Source organism: Schistocerca gregaria, chromosome 3, assembly GCF_023897955.1.
Source record: "Schistocerca gregaria isolate iqSchGreg1 chromosome 3, iqSchGreg1.2, whole genome shotgun sequence".
Taxonomy (NCBI): domain Eukaryota; kingdom Metazoa; phylum Arthropoda; class Insecta; order Orthoptera; family Acrididae; genus Schistocerca; species Schistocerca gregaria.
Genome location: NC_064922.1, coordinates 314,825,334 through 314,839,606, shown reverse-complemented (window position 1 = coordinate 314,839,606; position 14,273 = coordinate 314,825,334). Strand labels below are relative to the sequence as shown.

General features: G+C 54.0%; 26 non-coding genes across 26 annotated transcripts; all 26 read right to left on the bottom strand.

The window, feature by feature from the left end:
- Positions 1-7: 7 nt before the first annotated feature.
- Positions 8-79, bottom strand: Trnae-cuc (transfer RNA glutamic acid (anticodon CUC)). Its single transcript has one exon. It is a non-coding gene; the product is annotated as a tRNA-Glu (tRNA).
- A 444-nt stretch (positions 80-523) lies between these two features.
- Trnal-uag (transfer RNA leucine (anticodon UAG)) lies at positions 524-605 on the bottom strand. The gene has a single exon. It is a non-coding gene; the product is annotated as a tRNA-Leu (tRNA).
- Positions 606-1,195: 590 nt separating this feature from the next.
- On the bottom strand, positions 1,196-1,267 carry Trnah-gug (transfer RNA histidin (anticodon GUG)). Its single transcript has one exon. It is a non-coding gene; the product is annotated as a tRNA-His (tRNA).
- A 374-nt stretch (positions 1,268-1,641) lies between these two features.
- Trnae-cuc (transfer RNA glutamic acid (anticodon CUC)) lies at positions 1,642-1,713 on the bottom strand. Its single transcript has one exon. It is a non-coding gene; the product is annotated as a tRNA-Glu (tRNA).
- Positions 1,714-2,157: 444 nt separating this feature from the next.
- Positions 2,158-2,239, bottom strand: Trnai-uau (transfer RNA isoleucine (anticodon UAU)). Its single transcript has one exon. It is a non-coding gene; the product is annotated as a tRNA-Ile (tRNA).
- Positions 2,240-2,829: 590 nt separating this feature from the next.
- On the bottom strand, positions 2,830-2,901 carry Trnah-gug (transfer RNA histidin (anticodon GUG)). Its single transcript has one exon. It is a non-coding gene; the product is annotated as a tRNA-His (tRNA).
- Positions 2,902-3,275: 374 nt separating this feature from the next.
- Positions 3,276-3,347, bottom strand: Trnae-cuc (transfer RNA glutamic acid (anticodon CUC)). Its single transcript has one exon. It is a non-coding gene; the product is annotated as a tRNA-Glu (tRNA).
- A 444-nt stretch (positions 3,348-3,791) lies between these two features.
- Positions 3,792-3,873, bottom strand: Trnal-uag (transfer RNA leucine (anticodon UAG)). Its single transcript has one exon. It is a non-coding gene; the product is annotated as a tRNA-Leu (tRNA).
- Positions 3,874-4,463: 590 nt separating this feature from the next.
- On the bottom strand, positions 4,464-4,535 carry Trnah-gug (transfer RNA histidin (anticodon GUG)). Its single transcript has one exon. It is a non-coding gene; the product is annotated as a tRNA-His (tRNA).
- Positions 4,536-4,909: 374 nt separating this feature from the next.
- On the bottom strand, positions 4,910-4,981 carry Trnae-cuc (transfer RNA glutamic acid (anticodon CUC)). Its single transcript has one exon. It is a non-coding gene; the product is annotated as a tRNA-Glu (tRNA).
- A 444-nt stretch (positions 4,982-5,425) lies between these two features.
- Positions 5,426-5,507, bottom strand: Trnal-uag (transfer RNA leucine (anticodon UAG)). Its single transcript has one exon. It is a non-coding gene; the product is annotated as a tRNA-Leu (tRNA).
- Positions 5,508-6,097: 590 nt separating this feature from the next.
- Trnah-gug (transfer RNA histidin (anticodon GUG)) lies at positions 6,098-6,169 on the bottom strand. Its single transcript has one exon. It is a non-coding gene; the product is annotated as a tRNA-His (tRNA).
- A 374-nt stretch (positions 6,170-6,543) lies between these two features.
- On the bottom strand, positions 6,544-6,615 carry Trnae-cuc (transfer RNA glutamic acid (anticodon CUC)). Its single transcript has one exon. It is a non-coding gene; the product is annotated as a tRNA-Glu (tRNA).
- Positions 6,616-7,059: 444 nt separating this feature from the next.
- Trnal-uag (transfer RNA leucine (anticodon UAG)) lies at positions 7,060-7,141 on the bottom strand. Its single transcript has one exon. It is a non-coding gene; the product is annotated as a tRNA-Leu (tRNA).
- A 590-nt stretch (positions 7,142-7,731) lies between these two features.
- On the bottom strand, positions 7,732-7,803 carry Trnah-gug (transfer RNA histidin (anticodon GUG)). Its single transcript has one exon. It is a non-coding gene; the product is annotated as a tRNA-His (tRNA).
- Positions 7,804-8,177: 374 nt separating this feature from the next.
- Positions 8,178-8,249, bottom strand: Trnae-cuc (transfer RNA glutamic acid (anticodon CUC)). The gene has a single exon. It is a non-coding gene; the product is annotated as a tRNA-Glu (tRNA).
- Positions 8,250-8,693: 444 nt separating this feature from the next.
- Positions 8,694-8,775, bottom strand: Trnal-uag (transfer RNA leucine (anticodon UAG)). Its single transcript has one exon. It is a non-coding gene; the product is annotated as a tRNA-Leu (tRNA).
- Positions 8,776-9,365: 590 nt separating this feature from the next.
- Trnah-gug (transfer RNA histidin (anticodon GUG)) lies at positions 9,366-9,437 on the bottom strand. Its single transcript has one exon. It is a non-coding gene; the product is annotated as a tRNA-His (tRNA).
- Positions 9,438-9,811: 374 nt separating this feature from the next.
- Positions 9,812-9,883, bottom strand: Trnae-cuc (transfer RNA glutamic acid (anticodon CUC)). Its single transcript has one exon. It is a non-coding gene; the product is annotated as a tRNA-Glu (tRNA).
- Positions 9,884-10,327: 444 nt separating this feature from the next.
- On the bottom strand, positions 10,328-10,409 carry Trnal-uag (transfer RNA leucine (anticodon UAG)). The gene has a single exon. It is a non-coding gene; the product is annotated as a tRNA-Leu (tRNA).
- A 590-nt stretch (positions 10,410-10,999) lies between these two features.
- Positions 11,000-11,071, bottom strand: Trnah-gug (transfer RNA histidin (anticodon GUG)). Its single transcript has one exon. It is a non-coding gene; the product is annotated as a tRNA-His (tRNA).
- Positions 11,072-11,445: 374 nt separating this feature from the next.
- On the bottom strand, positions 11,446-11,517 carry Trnae-cuc (transfer RNA glutamic acid (anticodon CUC)). The gene has a single exon. It is a non-coding gene; the product is annotated as a tRNA-Glu (tRNA).
- Positions 11,518-11,961: 444 nt separating this feature from the next.
- On the bottom strand, positions 11,962-12,043 carry Trnal-uag (transfer RNA leucine (anticodon UAG)). Its single transcript has one exon. It is a non-coding gene; the product is annotated as a tRNA-Leu (tRNA).
- A 590-nt stretch (positions 12,044-12,633) lies between these two features.
- Positions 12,634-12,705, bottom strand: Trnah-gug (transfer RNA histidin (anticodon GUG)). The gene has a single exon. It is a non-coding gene; the product is annotated as a tRNA-His (tRNA).
- Positions 12,706-13,079: 374 nt separating this feature from the next.
- Trnae-cuc (transfer RNA glutamic acid (anticodon CUC)) lies at positions 13,080-13,151 on the bottom strand. The gene has a single exon. It is a non-coding gene; the product is annotated as a tRNA-Glu (tRNA).
- A 444-nt stretch (positions 13,152-13,595) lies between these two features.
- Trnal-uag (transfer RNA leucine (anticodon UAG)) lies at positions 13,596-13,677 on the bottom strand. Its single transcript has one exon. It is a non-coding gene; the product is annotated as a tRNA-Leu (tRNA).
- Positions 13,678-14,273: the final 596 nt, after the last annotated feature.

Genomic DNA, 14,273 nt, shown 5'->3' with positions numbered 1-14,273 from the left:
CTCACGTTTCCGGTACCGGGAATCGAACCCGGGCCTCCTGGGTGAGAGCCAGGTATCCTAGCCACTAGACTACACCGGATTACGACGCCAGTGCTCTTCCTGCGAACGCAGCAACCAGCCACGATTAACTGACGACAACTGTAAGAAATACACTCTTTCACGTTATAGAACGGCATCCTCTGGACGCATTTCATGGAGACGAACGCCAGCAGTGACGAGAGCAAAAGGCGCCTACAAATCCTGTCGTTGCTCCACGTACTGTTCTACGACAATTCACGAAGCAGACGCTCACGCCTTGTTGTGCTGTTTCCTTTGCGGGCAATGGGTGCAGCTGTCTTCGACGCAGGAAACATTACACGTTTAGCAGCTGTGGGGTTGGAACCCACGCCTCCGAAGTGACTGGTGCCTAAAACCAGCGCCTTAGACCGCTCGGCCACTCTACCTACACAACACGCGCGACACAGGAGCTGCGTCCTAGCCCACGACAACACACAGCAACGGCACAAAAATGAGACGTCAAAATTGGCAACGGTGGGATTCGAACCCACGCCTCCGAAGAGACTGGTGCCTAAAACCAGCGCCTTAGACCGCTCGGCCACGTTACCGTTATAGCGCCGACGACAATACGTTTCCTTTGTACTACAAAGATCACTTCGAAATGGAAATATCTCGGCAATCGCTGTAACATGTATTTCCTCTGCTCTCCCATTGGAAGCGTCTCTTTAGGCCATCCACAACAAGAAAATGCCGTGCCCGCCGTGTGGTAGCGGCGCCACTTGTCTGAAGCTGTCGTAGTTAAGGCGACAGCATCAAGAGACGTTTTCGTGCCGTGACCAGGTTTCGAACGCACGCGTCCGAAGAGACTGGTGCCTAAAACAAGCGCCTTAGATCGCTCGGCCACGCTACCTGCGCTACCTTCGGCCCCAGTGTTCCTAGCATTTGTAGAAACGGTGCACGCCACAGCTTCCTGCTCCGCTGTTCATCCAATCCGTCGCACCTCAAACAACTGCCCTTTTCGACTACAGAGAGCAGCGGACGTCTGCGCCTCACGGCCGCCGGCATTACGTGTTGGCGATGAAGTGGTAGTACAAACTGCGGACTGCGGAACACGAGTGAAAAATCAAGAAAGCACTGTGATTTCGAGTACTCGTGCACTATCGTCACTGCAACGGTAGCAAGGCAAAACTTTCAAAATTGCCGTGACCAGGATTCGAACCTGGGTTATTGCGGCCACAACGCAATGTCCTAACCACTAGACGATCACGGCCACGCACGCGCCCACGGAGGCAGCTGGCTGGAGTGCAAGTGGCGATACACAGCAAAGCCTAGGCCAAGGTGGACGCCACAGCAGTGTCAGACACGGTCTCCATCACGTGTATACGAGTAAATGAACGTGCCTGCGCTGTCAGGACACTAACTAGAGTGGTTAGCTACATTCACCTCCCTGGCAGTGTCTTGCAGTCCTCCAAGCCTCTTGACTATGGGTATGTGGCTCGATAACAAGTGAATAGACGCCGCATCTCTCTCGCCGTCAGGTGTAGCCGCGAATCATACTTAACGCAGCTTTGTGCACGCGTCAGCGTAGCGTCAGTCGAGCAAAGTCGGGACAAGTCGCATAAGAGGAGCAACAAAAACTCACGTTTCCGGTACCGGGAATCGAACCCGGGCCTCCTGGGTGAGAGCCAGGTATCCTAGCCACTAGACTACACCGGATTACGACGCCAGTGCTCTTCCTGCGAACGCAGCAACCAGCCACGATTAACTGACGACAACTGTAAGAAATACACTCTTTCACGTTATAGAACGGCATCCTCTGGACGCATTTCATGGAGACGAACGCCAGCAGTGACGAGAGCAAAAGGCGCCTACAAATCCTGTCGTTGCTCCACGTACTGTTCTACGACAATTCACGAAGCAGACGCTCACGCCTTGTTGTGCTGTTTCCTTTGCGGGCAATGGGTGCAGCTGTCTTCGACGCAGGAAACATTACACGTTTAGCAGCTGTGGGGTTGGAACCCACGCCTCCGAAGTGACTGGTGCCTAAAACCAGCGCCTTAGACCGCTCGGCCACTCTACCTACACAACACGCGCGACACAGGAGCTGCGTCCTAGCCCACGACAACACACAGCAACGGCACAAAAATGAGACGTCAAAATTGGCAACGGTGGGATTCGAACCCACGCCTCCGAAGAGACTGGTGCATAAAACCAGCGCCTTAGACCGCTCGGCCACGTTACCGTTATAGCGCCGACGACAATACGTTTCCTTTGTACTACAAAGATCACTTCGAAATGGAAATATCTCGGCAATCGCTGTAACATGTATTTCCTCTGCTCTCCCATTGGAAGCGTCTCTTTAGGCCATCCACAACAAGAAAATGCCGTGCCCGCCGTGTGGTAGCGGCGCCACTTGTCTGAAGCTGTCGTAGTTAAGGCGACAGCATCAAGAGACGTTTTCGTGCCGTGACCAGGTTTCGAACGCACGCGTCCGAAGAGACTGGTGCCTAAAACAAGCGCCTTAGATCGCTCGGCCACGCTACCTGCGCTACCTTCGGCCCCAGTGTTCCTAGCATTTGTAGAAACGGTGCACGCCACAGCTTCCTGCTCCGCTGTTCATCCAATCCGTCGCACCTCAAACAACTGCCCTTTTCGACTACAGAGAGCACCGGACGTCTGCGCCTCACGGCCGCCGGCATTACGTGTTGGCGATGAAGTGGTAGTACAAACTGCGGACTGCGGAACACGAGTGAAAAATCAAGGAAGCACTGTGATTTCGAGTACTCGTGCACTATCGTCACTGCAACGGTAGCAAGGCAAAACTTTCAAAATTGCCGTGACCAGGATTCGAACCTGGGTTATTGCGGCCACAACGCAATGTCCTAACCACTAGACGATCACGGCCACGCACGCGCCCACGGAGGCAGCTGGCTGGAGTGCAAGTGGCGATACACAGCAAAGCCTAGGCCAAGGTGGACGCCACAGCAGTGTCAGACACGGTCTCCATCACGTGTATACGAGTAAATGAACGTGCCTGCGCTGTCAGGACACTAACTAGAGTGGTTAGCTACATTCACCTCCCTGGCAGTGTCTTGCAGTCCTCCAAGCCTCTTGACTATGGGTATGTGGCTCGATAACAAGTGAATAGACGCCGCATCTCTCTCGCCGTCAGGTGTAGCCGCGAATCATACTTAACGCAGCTTTGTGCACGCGTCAGCGTAGCGTCAGTCGAGCAAAGTCGGGACAAGTCGCATAAGAGGAGCAACAAAAACTCACGTTTCCGGTACCGGGAATCGAACCCGGGCCTCCTGGGTGAGAGCCAGGTATCCTAGCCACTAGACTACACCGGATTACGACGCCAGTGCTCTTCCTGCGAACGCAGCAACCAGCCACGATTAACTGACGACAACTGTAAGAAATACACTCTTTCACGTTATAGAACGGCATCCTCTGGACGCATTTCATGGAGACGAACGCCAGCAGTGACGAGAGCAAAAGGCGCCTACAAATCCTGTCGTTGCTCCACGTACTGTTCTACGACAATTCACGAAGCAGACGCTCACGCCTTGTTGTGCTGTTTCCTTTGCGGGCAATGGGTGCAGCTGTCTTCGACGCAGGAAACATTACACGTTTAGCAGCTGTGGGGTTGGAACCCACGCCTCCGAAGTGACTGGTGCCTAAAACCAGCGCCTTAGACCGCTCGGCCACTCTACCTACACAACACGCGCGACACAGGAGCTGCGTCCTAGCCCACGACAACACACAGCAACGGCACAAAAATGAGACGTCAAAATTGGCAACGGTGGGATTCGAACCCACGCCTCCGAAGAGACTGGTGCCTAAAACCAGCGCCTTAGACCGCTCGGCCACGTTACCGTTATAGCGCCGACGACAATACGTTTCCTTTGTACTACAAAGATCACTTCGAAATGGAAATATCTCGGCAATCGCTGTAACATGTATTTCCTCTGCTCTCCCATTGGAAGCGTCTCTTTAGGCCATCCACAACAAGAAAATGCCGTGCCCGCCGTGTGGTAGCGGCGCCACTTGTCTGAAGCTGTCGTAGTTAAGGCGACAGCATCAAGAGACGTTTTCGTGCCGTGACCAGGTTTCGAACGCACGCGTCCGAAGAGACTGGTGCCTAAAACAAGCGCCTTAGATCGCTCGGCCACGCTACCTGCGCTACCTTCGGCCCCAGTGTTCCTAGCATTTGTAGAAACGGTGCACGCCACAGCTTCCTGCTCCGCTGTTCATCCAATCCGTCGCACCTCAAACAACTGCCCTTTTCGACTACAGAGAGCAGCGGACGTCTGCGCCTCACGGCCGCCGGCATTACGTGTTGGCGATGAAGTGGTAGTACAAACTGCGGACTGCGGAACACGAGTGAAAAATCAAGAAAGCACTGTGATTTCGAGTACTCGTGCACTATCGTCACTGCAACGGTAGCAAGGCAAAACTTTCAAAATTGCCGTGACCAGGATTCGAACCTGGGTTATTGCGGCCACAACGCAATGTCCTAACCACTAGACGATCACGGCCACGCACGCGCCCACGGAGGCAGCTGGCTGGAGTGCAAGTGGCGATACACAGCAAAGCCTAGGCCAAGGTGGACGCCACAGCAGTGTCAGACACGGTCTCCATCACGTGTATACGAGTAAATGAACGTGCCTGCGCTGTCAGGACACTAACTAGAGTGGTTAGCTACATTCACCTCCCTGGCAGTGTCTTGCAGTCCTCCAAGCCTCTTGACTATGGGTATGTGGCTCGATAACAAGTGAATAGACGCCGCATCTCTCTCGCCGTCAGGTGTAGCCGCGAATCATACTTAACGCAGCTTTGTGCACGCGTCAGCGTAGCGTCAGTCGAGCAAAGTCGGGACAAGTCGCATAAGAGGAGCAACAAAAACTCACGTTTCCGGTACCGGGAATCGAACCCGGGCCTCCTGGGTGAGAGCCAGGTATCCTAGCCACTAGACTACACCGGATTACGACGCCAGTGCTCTTCCTGCGAACGCAGCAACCAGCCACGATTAACTGACGACAACTGTAAGAAATACACTCTTTCACGTTATAGAACGGCATCCTCTGGACGCATTTCATGGAGACGAACGCCAGCAGTGACGAGAGCAAAAGGCGCCTACAAATCCTGTCGTTGCTCCACGTACTGTTCTACGACAATTCACGAAGCAGACGCTCACGCCTTGTTGTGCTGTTTCCTTTGCGGGCAATGGGTGCAGCTGTCTTCGACGCAGGAAACATTACACGTTTAGCAGCTGTGGGGTTGGAACCCACGCCTCCGAAGTGACTGGTGCCTAAAACCAGCGCCTTAGACCGCTCGGCCACTCTACCTACACAACACGCGCGACACAGGAGCTGCGTCCTAGCCCACGACAACACACAGCAACGGCACAAAAATGAGACGTCAAAATTGGCAACGGTGGGATTCGAACCCACGCCTCCGAAGAGACTGGTGCCTAAAACCAGCGCCTTAGACCGCTCGGCCACGTTACCGTTATAGCGCCGACGACAATACGTTTCCTTTGTACTACAAAGATCACTTCGAAATGGAAATATCTCGGCAATCGCTGTAACATGTATTTCCTCTGCTCTCCCATTGGAAGCGTCTCTTTAGGCCATCCACAACAAGAAAATGCCGTGCCCGCCGTGTGGTAGCGGCGCCACTTGTCTGAAGCTGTCGTAGTTAAGGCGACAGCATCAAGAGACGTTTTCGTGCCGTGACCAGGTTTCGAACGCACGCGTCCGAAGAGACTGGTGCCTAAAACAAGCGCCTTAGATCGCTCGGCCACGCTACCTGCGCTACCTTCGGCCCCAGTGTTCCTAGCATTTGTAGAAACGGTGCACGCCACAGCTTCCTGCTCCGCTGTTCATCCAATCCGTCGCACCTCAAACAACTGCCCTTTTCGACTACAGAGAGCAGCGGACGTCTGCGCCTCACGGCCGCCGGCATTACGTGTTGGCGATGAAGTGGTAGTACAAACTGCGGACTGCGGAACACGAGTGAAAAATCAAGAAAGCACTGTGATTTCGAGTACTCGTGCACTATCGTCACTGCAACGGTAGCAAGGCAAAACTTTCAAAATTGCCGTGACCAGGATTCGAACCTGGGTTATTGCGGCCACAACGCAATGTCCTAACCACTAGACGATCACGGCCACGCACGCGCCCACGGAGGCAGCTGGCTGGAGTGCAAGTGGCGATACACAGCAAAGCCTAGGCCAAGGTGGACGCCACAGCAGTGTCAGACACGGTCTCCATCACGTGTATACGAGTAAATGAACGTGCCTGCGCTGTCAGGACACTAACTAGAGTGGTTAGCTACATTCACCTCCCTGGCAGTGTCTTGCAGTCCTCCAAGCCTCTTGACTATGGGTATGTGGCTCGATAACAAGTGAATAGACGCCGCATCTCTCTCGCCGTCAGGTGTAGCCGCGAATCATACTTAACGCAGCTTTGTGCACGCGTCAGCGTAGCGTCAGTCGAGCAAAGTCGGGACAAGTCGCATAAGAGGAGCAACAAAAACTCACGTTTCCGGTACCGGGAATCGAACCCGGGCCTCCTGGGTGAGAGCCAGGTATCCTAGCCACTAGACTACACCGGATTACGACGCCAGTGCTCTTCCTGCGAACGCAGCAACCAGCCACGATTAACTGACGACAACTGTAAGAAATACACTCTTTCACGTTATAGAACGGCATCCTCTGGACGCATTTCATGGAGACGAACGCCAGCAGTGACGAGAGCAAAAGGCGCCTACAAATCCTGTCGTTGCTCCACGTACTGTTCTACGACAATTCACGAAGCAGACGCTCACGCCTTGTTGTGCTGTTTCCTTTGCGGGCAATGGGTGCAGCTGTCTTCGACGCAGGAAACATTACACGTTTAGCAGCTGTGGGGTTGGAACCCACGCCTCCGAAGTGACTGGTGCCTAAAACCAGCGCCTTAGACCGCTCGGCCACTCTACCTACACAACACGCGCGACACAGGAGCTGCGTCCTAGCCCACGACAACACACAGCAACGGCACAAAAATGAGACGTCAAAATTGGCAACGGTGGGATTCGAACCCACGCCTCCGAAGAGACTGGTGCCTAAAACCAGCGCCTTAGACCGCTCGGCCACGTTACCGTTATAGCGCCGACGACAATACGTTTCCTTTGTACTACAAAGATCACTTCGAAATGGAAATATCTCGGCAATCGCTGTAACATGTATTTCCTCTGCTCTCCCATTGGAAGCGTCTCTTTAGGCCATCCACAACAAGAAAATGCCGTGCCCGCCGTGTGGTAGCGGCGCCACTTGTCTGAAGCTGTCGTAGTTAAGGCGACAGCATCAAGAGACGTTTTCGTGCCGTGACCAGGTTTCGAACGCACGCGTCCGAAGAGACTGGTGCCTAAAACAAGCGCCTTAGATCGCTCGGCCACGCTACCTGCGCTACCTTCGGCCCCAGTGTTCCTAGCATTTGTAGAAACGGTGCACGCCACAGCTTCCTGCTCCGCTGTTCATCCAATCCGTCGCACCTCAAACAACTGCCCTTTTCGACTACAGAGAGCAGCGGACGTCTGCGCCTCACGGCCGCCGGCATTACGTGTTGGCGATGAAGTGGTAGTACAAACTGCGGACTGCGGAACACGAGTGAAAAATCAAGAAAGCACTGTGATTTCGAGTACTCGTGCACTATCGTCACTGCAACGGTAGCAAGGCAAAACTTTCAAAATTGCCGTGACCAGGATTCGAACCTGGGTTATTGCGGCCACAACGCAATGTCCTAACCACTAGACGATCACGGCCACGCACGCGCCCACGGAGGCAGCTGGCTGGAGTGCAAGTGGCGATACACAGCAAAGCCTAGGCCAAGGTGGACGCCACAGCAGTGTCAGACACGGTCTCCATCACGTGTATACGAGTAAATGAACGTGCCTGCGCTGTCAGGACACTAACTAGAGTGGTTAGCTACATTCACCTCCCTGGCAGTGTCTTGCAGTCCTCCAAGCCTCTTGACTATGGGTATGTGGCTCGATAACAAGTGAATAGACGCCGCATCTCTCTCGCCGTCAGGTGTAGCCGCGAATCATACTTAACGCAGCTTTGTGCACGCGTCAGCGTAGCGTCAGTCGAGCAAAGTCGGGACAAGTCGCATAAGAGGAGCAACAAAAACTCACGTTTCCGGTACCGGGAATCGAACCCGGGCCTCCTGGGTGAGAGCCAGGTATCCTAGCCACTAGACTACACCGGATTACGACGCCAGTGCTCTTCCTGCGAACGCAGCAACCAGCCACGATTAACTGACGACAACTGTAAGAAATACACTCTTTCACGTTATAGAACGGCATCCTCTGGACGCATTTCATGGAGACGAACGCCAGCAGTGACGAGAGCAAAAGGCGCCTACAAATCCTGTCGTTGCTCCACGTACTGTTCTACGACAATTCACGAAGCAGACGCTTACGCCTTGTTGTGCTGTTTCCTTTGCGGGCAATGGGTGCAGCTGTCTTCGACGCAGGAAACATTACACGTTTAGCAGCTGTGGGGTTGGAACCCACGCCTCCGAAGTGACTGGTGCCTAAAACCAGCGCCTTAGACCGCTCGGCCACTCTACCTACACAACACGCGCGACACAGGAGCTGCGTCCTAGCCCACGACAACACACAGCAACGGCACAAAAATGAGACGTCAAAATTGGCAACGGTGGGATTCGAACCCACGCCTCCGAAGAGACTGGTGCCTAAAACCAGCGCCTTAGACCGCTCGGCCACGTTACCGTTATAGCGCCGACGACAATACGTTTCCTTTGTACTACAAAGATCACTTCGAAATGGAAATATCTCGGCAATCGCTGTAACATGTATTTCCTCTGCTCTCCCATTGGAAGCGTCTCTTTAGGCCATCCACAACAAGAAAATGCCGTGCCCGCCGTGTGGTAGCGGCGCCACTTGTCTGAAGCTGTCGTAGTTAAGGCGACAGCATCAAGAGACGTTTTCGTGCCGTGACCAGGTTTCGAACGCACGCGTCCGAAGAGACTGGTGCCTAAAACAAGCGCCTTAGATCGCTCGGCCACGCTACCTGCGCTACCTTCGGCCCCAGTGTTCCTAGCATTTGTAGAAACGGTGCACGCCACAGCTTCCTGCTCCGCTGTTCATCCAATCCGTCGCACCTCAAACAACTGCCCTTTTCGACTACAGAGAGCAGCGGACGTCTGCGCCTCACGGCCGCCGGCATTACGTGTTGGCGATGAAGTGGTAGTACAAACTGCGGACTGCGGAACACGAGTGAAAAATCAAGAAAGCACTGTGATTTCGAGTACTCGTGCACTATCGTCACTGCAACGGTAGCAAGGCAAAACTTTCAAAATTGCCGTGACCAGGATTCGAACCTGGGTTATTGCGGCCACAACGCAATGTCCTAACCACTAGACGATCACGGCCACGCACGCGCCCACGGAGGCAGCTGGCTGGAGTGCAAGTGGCGATACACAGCAAAGCCTAGGCCAAGGTGGACGCCACAGCAGTGTCAGACACGGTCTCCATCACGTGTATACGAGTAAATGAACGTGCCTGCGCTGTCAGGACACTAACTAGAGTGGTTAGCTACATTCACCTCCCTGGCAGTGTCTTGCAGTCCTCCAAGCCTCTTGACTATGGGTATGTGGCTCGATAACAAGTGAATAGACGCCGCATCTCTCTCGCCGTCAGGTGTAGCCGCGAATCATACTTAACGCAGCTTTGTGCACGCGTCAGCGTAGCGTCAGTCGAGCAAAGTCGGGACAAGTCGCATAAGAGGAGCAACAAAAACTCACGTTTCCGGTACCGGGAATCGAACCCGGGCCTCCTGGGTGAGAGCCAGGTATCCTAGCCACTAGACTACACCGGATTACGACGCCAGTGCTCTTCCTGCGAACGCAGCAACCAGCCACGATTAACTGACGACAACTGTAAGAAATACACTCTTTCACGTTATAGAACGGCATCCTCTGGACGCATTTCATGGAGACGAACGCCAGCAGTGACGAGAGCAAAAGGCGCCTACAAATCCTGTCGTTGCTCCACGTACTGTTCTACGACAATTCACGAAGCAGACGCTCACGCCTTGTTGTGCTGTTTCCTTTGCGGGCAATGGGTGCAGCTGTCTTCGACGCAGGAAACATTACACGTTTAGCAGCTGTGGGGTTGGAACCCACGCCTCCGAAGTGACTGGTGCCTAAAACCAGCGCCTTAGACCGCTCGGCCACTCTACCTACACAACACGCGCGACACAGGAGCTGCGTCCTAGCCCACGACAACACACAGCAACGGCACAAAAATGAGACGTCAAAATTGGCAACGGTGGGATTCGAACCCACGCCTCCGAAGAGACTGGTGCCTAAAACCAGCGCCTTAGACCGCTCGGCCACGTTACCGTTATAGCGCCGACGACAATACGTTTCCTTTGTACTACAAAGATCACTTCGAAATGGAAATATCTCGGCAATCGCTGTAACATGTATTTCCTCTGCTCTCCCATTGGAAGCGTCTCTTTAGGCCATCCACAACAAGAAAATGCCGTGCCCGCCGTGTGGTAGCGGCGCCACTTGTCTGAAGCTGTCGTAGTTAAGGCGACAGCATCAAGAGACGTTTTCGTGCCGTGACCAGGTTTCGAACGCACGCGTCCGAAGAGACTGGTGCCTAAAACAAGCGCCTTAGATCGCTCGGCCACGCTACCTGCGCTACCTTCGGCCCCAGTGTTCCTAGCATTTGTAGAAACGGTGCACGCCACAGCTTCCTGCTCCGCTGTTCATCCAATCCGTCGCACCTCAAACAACTGCCCTTTTCGACTACAGAGAGCAGCGGACGTCTGCGCCTCACGGCCGCCGGCATTACGTGTTGGCGATGAAGTGGTAGTACAAACTGCGGACTGCGGAACACGAGTGAAAAATCAAGAAAGCACTGTGATTTCGAGTACTCGTGCACTATCGTCACTGCAACGGTAGCAAGGCAAAACTTTCAAAATTGCCGTGACCAGGATTCGAACCTGGGTTATTGCGGCCACAACGCAATGTCCTAACCACTAGACGATCACGGCCACGCACGCGCCCACGGAGGCAGCTGGCTGGAGTGCAAGTGGCGATACACAGCAAAGCCTAGGCCAAGGTGGACGCCACAGCAGTGTCAGACACGGTCTCCATCACGTGTATACGAGTAAATGAACGTGCCTGCGCTGTCAGGACACTAACTAGAGTGGTTAGCTACATTCACCTCCCTGGCAGTGTCTTGCAGTCCTCCAAGCCTCTTGACTATGGGTATGTGGCTCGATAACAAGTGAATAGACGCCGCATCTCTCTCGCCGTCAGGTGTAGCCGCGAATCATACTTAACGCAGCTTTGTGCACGCGTCAGCGTAGCGTCAGTCGAGCAAAGTCGGGACAAGTCGCATAAGAGGAGCAACAAAAACTCACGTTTCCGGTACCGGGAATCGAACCCGGGCCTCCTGGGTGAGAGCCAGGTATCCTAGCCACTAGACTACACCGGATTACGACGCCAGTGCTCTTCCTGCGAACGCAGCAACCAGCCACGATTAACTGACGACAACTGTAAGAAATACACTCTTTCACGTTATAGAACGGCATCCTCTGGACGCATTTCATGGAGACGAACGCCAGCAGTGACGAGAGCAAAAGGCGCCTACAAATCCTGTCGTTGCTCCACGTACTGTTCTACGACAATTCACGAAGCAGACGCTCACGCCTTGTTGTGCTGTTTCCTTTGCGGGCAATGGGTGCAGCTGTCTTCGACGCAGGAAACATTACACGTTTAGCAGCTGTGGGGTTGGAACCCACGCCTCCGAAGTGACTGGTGCCTAAAACCAGCGCCTTAGACCGCTCGGCCACTCTACCTACACAACACGCGCGACACAGGAGCTGCGTCCTAGCCCACGACAACACACAGCAACGGCACAAAAATGAGACGTCAAAATTGGCAACGGTGGGATTCGAACCCACGCCTCCGAAGAGACTGGTGCCTAAAACCAGCGCCTTAGACCGCTCGGCCACGTTACCGTTATAGCGCCGACGACAATACGTTTCCTTTGTACTACAAAGATCACTTCGAAATGGAAATATCTCGGCAATCGCTGTAACATGTATTTCCTCTGCTCTCCCATTGGAAGCGTCTCTTTAGGCCATCCACAACAAGAAAATGCCGTGCCCGCCGTGTGGTAGCGGCGCCACTTGTCTGAAGCTGTCGTAGTTAAGGCGACAGCATCAAGAGACGTTTTCGTGCCGTGACCAGGTTTCGAACGCACGCGTCCGAAGAGACTGGTGCCTAAAACAAGCGCCTTAGATCGCTCGGCCACGCTACCTGCGCTACCTTCGGCCCCAGTGTTCCTAGCATTTGTAGAAACGGTGCACGCCACAGCTTCCTGCTCCGCTGTTCATCCAATCCGTCGCACCTCAAACAACTGCCCTTTTCGACTACAGAGAGCAGCGGACGTCTGCGCCTCACGGCCGCCGGCATTACGTGTTGGCGATGAAGTGGTAGTACAAACTGCGGACTGCGGAACACGAGTGAAAAATCAAGAAAGCACTGTGATTTCGAGTACTCGTGCACTATCGTCACTGCAACGGTAGCAAGGCAAAACTTTCAAAATTGCCGTGACCAGGATTCGAACCTGGGTTATTGCGGCCACAACGCAATGTCCTAACCACTAGACGATCACGGCCACGCACGCGCCCACGGAGGCAGCTGGCTGGAGTGCAAGTGGCGATACACAGCAAAGCCTAGGCCAAGGTGGACGCCACAGCAGTGTCAGACACGGTCTCCATCACGTGTATACGAGTAAATGAACGTGCCTGCGCTGTCAGGACACTAACTAGAGTGGTTAGCTACATTCACCTCCCTGGCAGTGTCTTGCAGTCCTCCAAGCCTCTTGACTATGGGTATGTGGCTCGATAACAAGTGAATAGACGCCGCATCTCTCTCGCCGTCAGGTGTAGCCGCGAATCATACTTAACGCAGCTTTGTGCACGCGTCAGCGTAGCGTCAGTCGAGCAAAGTCGGGACAAGTCGCATAAGAGGAGCAACAAAAACTCACGTTTCCGGTACCGGGAATCGAACCCGGGCCTCCTGGGTGAGAGCCAGGTATCCTAGCCACTAGACTACACCGGATTACGACGCCAGTGCTCTTCCTGCGAACGCAGCAACCAGCCACGATTAACTGACGACAACTGTAAGAAATACACTCTTTCACGTTATAGAACGGCATCCTCTGGACGCATTTCATGGAGACGAACGCCAGCAGTGACGAGAGCAAAAGGCGCCTACAAATCCTGTCGTTGCTCCACGTACTGTTCTACGACAATTCACGAAGCAGACGCTTACGCCTTGTTGTGCTGTTTCCTTTGCGGGCAATGGGTGCAGCTGTCTTCGACGCAGGAAACATTACACGTTTAGCAGCTGTGGGGTTGGAACCCACGCCTCCGAAGTGACTGGTGCCTAAAACCAGCGCCTTAGACCGCTCGGCCACTCTACCTACACAACACGCGCGACACAGGAGCTGCGTCCTAGCCCACGACAACACACAGCAACGGCACAAAAATGAGACGTCAAAATTGGCAACGGTGGGATTCGAACCCACGCCTCCGAAGAGACTGGTGCCTAAAACCAGCGCCTTAGACCGCTCGGCCACGTTACCGTTATAGCGCCGACGACAATACGTTTCCTTTGTACTACAAAGATCACTTCGAAATGGAAATATCTCGGCAATCGCTGTAACATGTATTTCCTCTGCTCTCCCATTGGAAGCGTCTCTTTAGGCCATCCACAACAAGAAAATGCCGTGCCCGCCGTGTGGTAGCGGCGCCACTTGTCTGAAGCTGTCGTAGTTAAGGCGACAGCATCAAGAGACGTTTTCGTGCCGTGACCAGGTTTCGAACGCACGCGTCCGAAGAGACTGGTGCCTAAAACAAGCGCCTTAGATCGCTCGGCCACGCTACCTGCGCTACCTTCGGCCCCAGTGTTCCTAGCATTTGTAGAAACGGTGCACGCCACAGCTTCCTGCTCCGCTGTTCATCCAATCCGTCGCACCTCAAACAACTGCCCTTTTCGACTACAGAGAGCAGCGGACGTCTGCGCCTCACGGCCGCCGGCATTACGTGTTGGCGATGAAGTGGTAGTACAAACTGCGGACTGCGGAACACGAGTGAAAAATCAAGAAAGCACTGTGATTTCGAGTACTCGTGCACTATCGTCACTGCAACGGTAGCAAGGCAAAACTTTCAAAATTGCCGT